The sequence below is a fragment of the Dromiciops gliroides genome, chromosome 3 (assembly GCF_019393635.1).
Source record: "Dromiciops gliroides isolate mDroGli1 chromosome 3, mDroGli1.pri, whole genome shotgun sequence".
NCBI lineage: Eukaryota > Metazoa > Chordata > Mammalia > Microbiotheria > Microbiotheriidae > Dromiciops > Dromiciops gliroides.
In genome coordinates this window covers 351,555,102-351,561,576 of record NC_057863.1, presented here as the reverse complement: position 1 = coordinate 351,561,576, position 6,475 = coordinate 351,555,102, and the positions used below count along the sequence as shown (strand labels likewise).

Here is a 6,475-nt window from a genome sequence, read left to right as displayed (position 1 = left end):
AAGAATCTAGATAGACTAGTGTACTGGTCTGAATATAAGATAATTCAATGGGGATAATTACAAAGTTGGGCTTAAGTACAAAAATATTAACATTTTCAAGTATTACCCGGGCAAGGTGTGGATGTGCTGCAATTCTGTAAAAGAGCTGAATGTCTTATTTAAGCTCTGGATGATTCTATGGAGATATGGCAGCCAAAAAGGCTAATGCAGTCCTATGTTATTTTAAGAGAGGCATAGCTTCCAGGAATGGGGAGACAATCATCCCACTATACTCTACCCTCATTATCCCTTCTCTGGAGTATATTGCTCTGTTCTATTTTTGGTGCCACAGTTTAAAGACTGATAAGCTGAGGAGAGTCCAGGGGAGGGCAGCTAGGATGGTGGTAAAGGACCTTGAGTTCATGTCACATGAAGACTGGCTGAAGAAATTTTGCATGTTTTTCCATGAGAAGTGAAGACTTAAGGAAAATTATAACTATCTTCAAATATTTGAAGGGCTATCAAATAAAAGAGGGGCTAGATTTTATCTATTTGATTCCAGAGAATAGAATCAATAGGTAGAAGCTATGAAGAAGCAAATCTGGGTTCTGTGTCAGGAAACAACTTCCTAACAATTAGAGCTGCCCCAAAGAGGAATGGACTGCCTAGAGAAATGGTGGTTTCCCTTTATTTGGAAGTATCCAAGCAGATGTATCACTTGCCAGGTACATTTATGTGGAGATTTATTTTGTGTATGGGTTTGACTAGATGCGCGCCTGGGACCTCTGCACAGGCTGTGCCGTGCCACACCTGGGTTTTTTTCATCTGCGCAGCTTAGGCTGGCTCAGAGGTCCCCCAACGCCCCCCCAGCTGACGTGGAGGGGGAGGGTCAACTCTGCTCAGGGAGCCTGAAGCTAATTTTAACACCTACAGTGTTCCTTGAAAAAAAAGAATAGCATACCCTTCAAGGTATTTAAGAGTAGAGGTCAGAAGCTTTTAAAAGAAGACTTGAAAACAAACAAGACTTGGCAAAAACAACTGGAAGGACATTTGCAACATTCAAGGTCATTTAAGGTTTTTCTTGGGAGGGAAACAGAGAGGTTTACATCTTTTTCCCTGGGAAGAGAAAGGATTCAAACGGATTTTGAGCTTCCAAAGTAATTACTTCAGACTTACAATTCAGGTATTTTCATAGGAATTGATTGGTTAGAACTTAGATCATTAATTTTTATTTTTCATGTAAAAATTAAATTGATTACCAAAATAATTACTAGGTAAATAATTAAATTTCTATAAGACACACAACATAGAAATGACAAAAAGAAGATTTAAACAAACAACCTTTTTAGTTTCAGTATGATTTATATCTTCTGAACACTTTAAAAATAAATATTTAAATTCATCATCCTGATGACTGCTCAGTTACAATATTTATTTCACCTTTTGTCAGGGGCAATAATCTTTGGAACTCACATTCCTTGACTCTGCTAATATCCTATGTTCTTCATTTGCTCCAAAGATTTTGAAGAATATTAATTAACTTAACTACTGTGCTTTAATTAATATTCCTAATTATCACTAAATGTTGAGATTAAGAGATCAATCTAGTGATTTGATTGTGGTTATATACTTACTTTGGTAAGCGACAAAGCTGAAAATTCAACTCAGATCATTATACCACACTACCATCCTCGTATCTGCTTTCCACTTTAAGGTGCTCTATAAATTCCAGCTATTATCATTAATGATGAATATTACAGTTAGGCTTGAATGTAAGGGTATGTAGATGGGAATACTGGCAAAGAAAGTCAGAAAGGACATTTTTTCCAAGTCTTAGAGGTTCTTAAATACCAGACTAACAACAGCAGCAGCAGGTAAATATACATACATGTGCATTTATTTATATCTACACACATCTATATACATGTGTGTATTATATAATATGCACATATATAATGCCTACATGCATGACAGACATAATAAATGCTGGACAATGATGTTGGCCCAAAATTGAGCAGTAGGAAGAGAATTGGATGGATTGTCTTGTGGGAAATTATAAAATTCTTTTTTAAACACAAATTCTTTTAAAGGCTTATTTTTTTAAAAGTCCTTTCAGTGATGTTGTATGACTATGAATTATTAAACACTATCTCCAAGGAAATGAAGTTAAAAATAAGCTAAAGAGAAATTAATATGGTGGGCATGAGCAAAATGAGAAACATAAACAATGAATTTTATTAGATAAGTAGTATAAAGATGTTATTAAAATATATGATGGAAAAATGAGATGGATTATTCATATGGCAAGAGTGAAGGATAATTGATGGACAGTCTTCATGTTCCATTGATATTTTTGCGATATCAAGAGAAGATGGAGCAGACCCACAGAATAGTCAATGGACCCTTCATGTTTATGATAGGACACAGAAAAGTGCAAAACAGGAATATGGAAGGTATATATGGGTTGTGTTGTTTATCGCTGAAGAGAATACTTAAGCTGATAAGACCATAGGTCCACTGGAATATCCAAGTAGTGCTTCTTGTAAGAAATACTGATTGATGGTCTCAACTGTTTAATTACCTTTGTATGATATGATTATGGATTTGAGTCAGATTAAACTCTGAGGATGGGGTTTGGAAGGTACCCAGCCCTGCCCCAGTATAGTTTGTTTAGAAGTTTATTGCTTGTCAAATTCTCACTGTCTCCTTTAAGTTTTATTGCCAATTAACAGTATTTTTACTTCTGCTCAGTCTCCCCACTTGTCAGCTACATATTAGTTTTGTCTGCAATCCATCATGTGTCAGAACCCCAGTCAGTGGGTCAGGGAGTTTGCCCACCAATTCAATACTTGGGACTCAAGAAGAAAGGATGGGGCTCAGCACAGGATGCAGCCATTGAGTTGAGACCAGATGTTAAGTGACATTGTTTTTTTTTTCTCAGAGCAGAATCCCCTTGGCCCTGGGATCCCAACAATGGATTATTCTTTTCTTCCCAACATAACCAAAGATAAATTTTAACCCTGTCATCCTTATCTTTAGAGACAGGGGCCTGGAGAGGGGAGTCAGTGGGAACTGTGAGATGTGAAACATCTGACTCTCACTCCCCTGTTTCCTTTTCCTTTGGTTTGACCTTGTTCCCCCTCCCCTTTTCCCCCTTGTTCCTGGAACACGTATGCATGTCTCCATACATTGATCACGAGCTGAACACGCACCCTGGGTGAGACAGGATTGGATGTTAGATTGTGAGCTCATCCACCCTAGGTGTACGTGGGGACAGTCCTTTTCAAGATTACTATAAAAGCCTAGAGGATTGGGCATATCTTTGCAAGACTTCAATGTGTAATTGGGTTTTGCCCATGCTCATGAGGATGTAATAAATCTGTCTCTGCTTGACTTGGTGGTCTCCTCGAGTTATTTGGGTAAACTGAGGCAGTTTGCTCCATACACCTTCATTCAGAGAAGGGTTTGTGTGTGTGTGTTTGTATATTTGTATATGTGTGTGAAAAACAAACAAACCCCACAACACCTTGGGTTAGGATGCCCTTATCTTTAGAGGCTGTGGTAAGAATTGAATGGGAAATCAGGTTCTGAGTTGGAAAACCAAACATAGCTCTTAAACAGAATGTTTACCAGGTTCTGTTTCTCCCCATTTTGTACTTTCTAGTGATAAATGCAGGCCCTTAAAATTCGGGTATAAGGAACTGTGTAAGACTCAGGAGGCTCTGTTTCCTGGTGCTTGATGAGCTCAAGCTTCCAGCTCCAAACAGGTACAAACAGAACCATGTTTCTCCATTACCAAAAAGAATCCTGCTCTCTTGTTAACAATCAGCTAAAAATGGTACAAGAGGCTAGATGTACAAATATACAAAAAATAAACAATCTCCACCCTTAAGGAGTTTACATTCTATTAATGGAGACAACGTGTGTGTGTGTGTGTGTGTGTGTGTGTGTGTGTGTGTACACACACATGTATATATCCAAAATATATACAGAAAAGTACAATATAGTAGGTGGGGAGGGCACAGCAGTTGCAGGGAAGAGTTTTGTGCAGAAGGTGTTACTTGAGCTGAATCTTGCAGAAAGTGATGGATTCTAGGAAGTGGAAGTAAAGATGAAGATTATTTCAGGGATAAAGGATGGCTAGTGCAAAAGTATAGAGACTAGAGATGTCATTTTATTCGTCCTTATTTGATCCTCTCAGAAATTATTCTAATCCTTCTCTTCTGTTAGTCCTTTCATACCTTCCCCTGCTCTCATTCTCTCAGCTGAGGATATCACCTTTCTCTGCTGAAAATTGATATAATTCTCCATAACTTTCCTCTTCTTTTCTTCTTAAAACCCCTTGACATTTTCTCCTGTTCTCTCCCTTTCTTAAAACCTACAATAAAGAGGTGTTCCTTCTCTGTGCAGAGTCCAACTTTCTCCATATGCACTTTATCCCACCTCCTCTGATCTTCTCCAGCATATTAAATCATCCCCTCTTAACACTCTTTAATGTCTTCCTATCTCTGGTTCCATAAAAACTGTTTTCAAACACACCCAAGTATTCTCCATCATTAAAGAATCTTAATAGGTTCTTCCATCCCCTCAAGTTATAATATTGCATCTATTATTCCTTAGCCAAACTCCTAGGGGAAAAAAAAAAACTTCTACTCACATTGCCTTTATTTCCTTTCTCTCACTCATTACTTAACCATTTGCACTCTGTCTTAAGATTTCATCACTCAAATAAAGAATATTATCTTCACTCTAACTCTTCATTCTCCCTCACCCCATATCTAGTCAGTTACCAAATATTCCTGTTTCTATACTACAATAACTGATGAATTCTCTTCGCTCAAGTGAGAATTCCCCCACTCTTTTTTTTTTTCATCAGTACCAAGTTACTTTATTGGGATGTAAATGGTGGTAGTTTTTTGGTACAGATTATGAAAGGATCAGATAACCAAAATATGCATGCATTGAAAGACAGGAGTGTCACCCACAGTTCCCAGGTGTGGGGGAAGCCAGGTGTGGCTTAGCTCTCATTGTCACTGTCTCCAAGGGTGTGCTTGTCAAAAAAATATTCCTCCATGCCAGAATGGGGGCCCCCATTTTGCGCAGGTTGGTTGTGTGATCACCCAATTGTTTGATGGACTTTACCTGTTTGTCCAGGTAGTGGATTTCAATGAAATCACATAAATGGGGGTTGTTTTTGTCAGTTGCCAGCTTGTGCAGTTCCAGTAACAACTGATTGACATTTTTTTCCAAATGCAGAGCACACTCCATTGTGTTCAGTCCACTCTACCAGTCATCAAGGTCTGGTTTCTTGATGTCCTGCAGGAAGATGCGGTTGCCACCTTGGTTCTACAGTTTCATGAGCTTCTCAGCGTGCTCCCACTTCTCATGGGACTGGTGCAGGAAATACTTGGCAAAGTTCTTCAGGGCCACATCATTTCGGTTGAAGTAGTAAGACATATGTTATGGGCCCAGAGCACTCCAGAAGTTCTCTAGGGTACATCAAGGAACCTTCTCCTTGAGAAGATAAACCAAAGGACAGACACACCTAAAGAGATAAGTGGAACCAGATTGGACTGAGCTAGCTTCCGGACCTCCACCCTTCATTCTAGTCTCTCTCAACCCTGGGGAGATAAGATTAGGTGTGGCTGCTTCCTTTGTGTCCTGAGGAGAGAGATGGCTTGAGAGATCTGCAGCCACCCCTCACCCAATTCCTCCAGCCACCACCAGTGGGGAATGGTCCTCCCTCACTAAGGGAACTTTCCACAGTCAGATGGTCATCCCCATCAGTCCTCTATAAAACTATCTACCTGTCTCCTGCTTGAGGAGATTGATATCTCAGAGCCACACTATGTGCCATGCCTTTCTCCCCATGAGAAGTCTAAGGATTTCTTTCATGGTTTCCCTTTCCTTCCCTTCCTCTGCCCTAAATAAATTACTCTTATTCTAACTGCTTTTGTGTGCAAGAGGGTGTAATTCTTTAAAGAGGAATTCCTAAGGACCCCTAACCCCTTTCCCAAACCCCTAACCCCATTTTCCCCACAACATAACCCTACCTCTACCCAAACCCCTTACCCCATTTTACCCATGACACATAGACAGATAGACATAGGAGGTGTAGAGCTCCAGGTTGATCTGCCAGTTGATGGCAGCCTCAGTGTCCTGGTGGTAGTTCTGTAGCACATGAAAGGGAGACGAGGTCATCATGGCTGCAGAGATGGTGGAGGTGGCTTAGACGAGGAGGCAGAGGGAAGAGGCAGTTGTGCAGCGGCTGCAGCTGAGGCTAGGTCTTCAGCAGTGGCAGTGGCTGCCGGGGCGGCTGAGGCAGAAGGCTGCTGCTCCAATGGTAGGACAGAGAAGTGTTGCTTAGTGGAGGTGAAGGTAGAGAAGTGGCTAAGGGAGGCTCTGGCTGGGAATTGAGCAGCGGGTTCGGTTCAAGCACTGTTGAAGCAGGAAACCACAGCGGACTCCCCTTCCCTGTGCTTCTGGCCAAATTCCC

At 40.5% G+C, this 6,475-nt stretch overlaps 1 pseudogene; it reads right to left on the bottom strand.

Moving 5' to 3' along the window:
- Positions 1-4,996: 4,996 nt before the first annotated feature.
- Positions 4,997-6,183, bottom strand: LOC122751556 (annotated as a pseudogene).
- Positions 6,184-6,475: the final 292 nt, after the last annotated feature.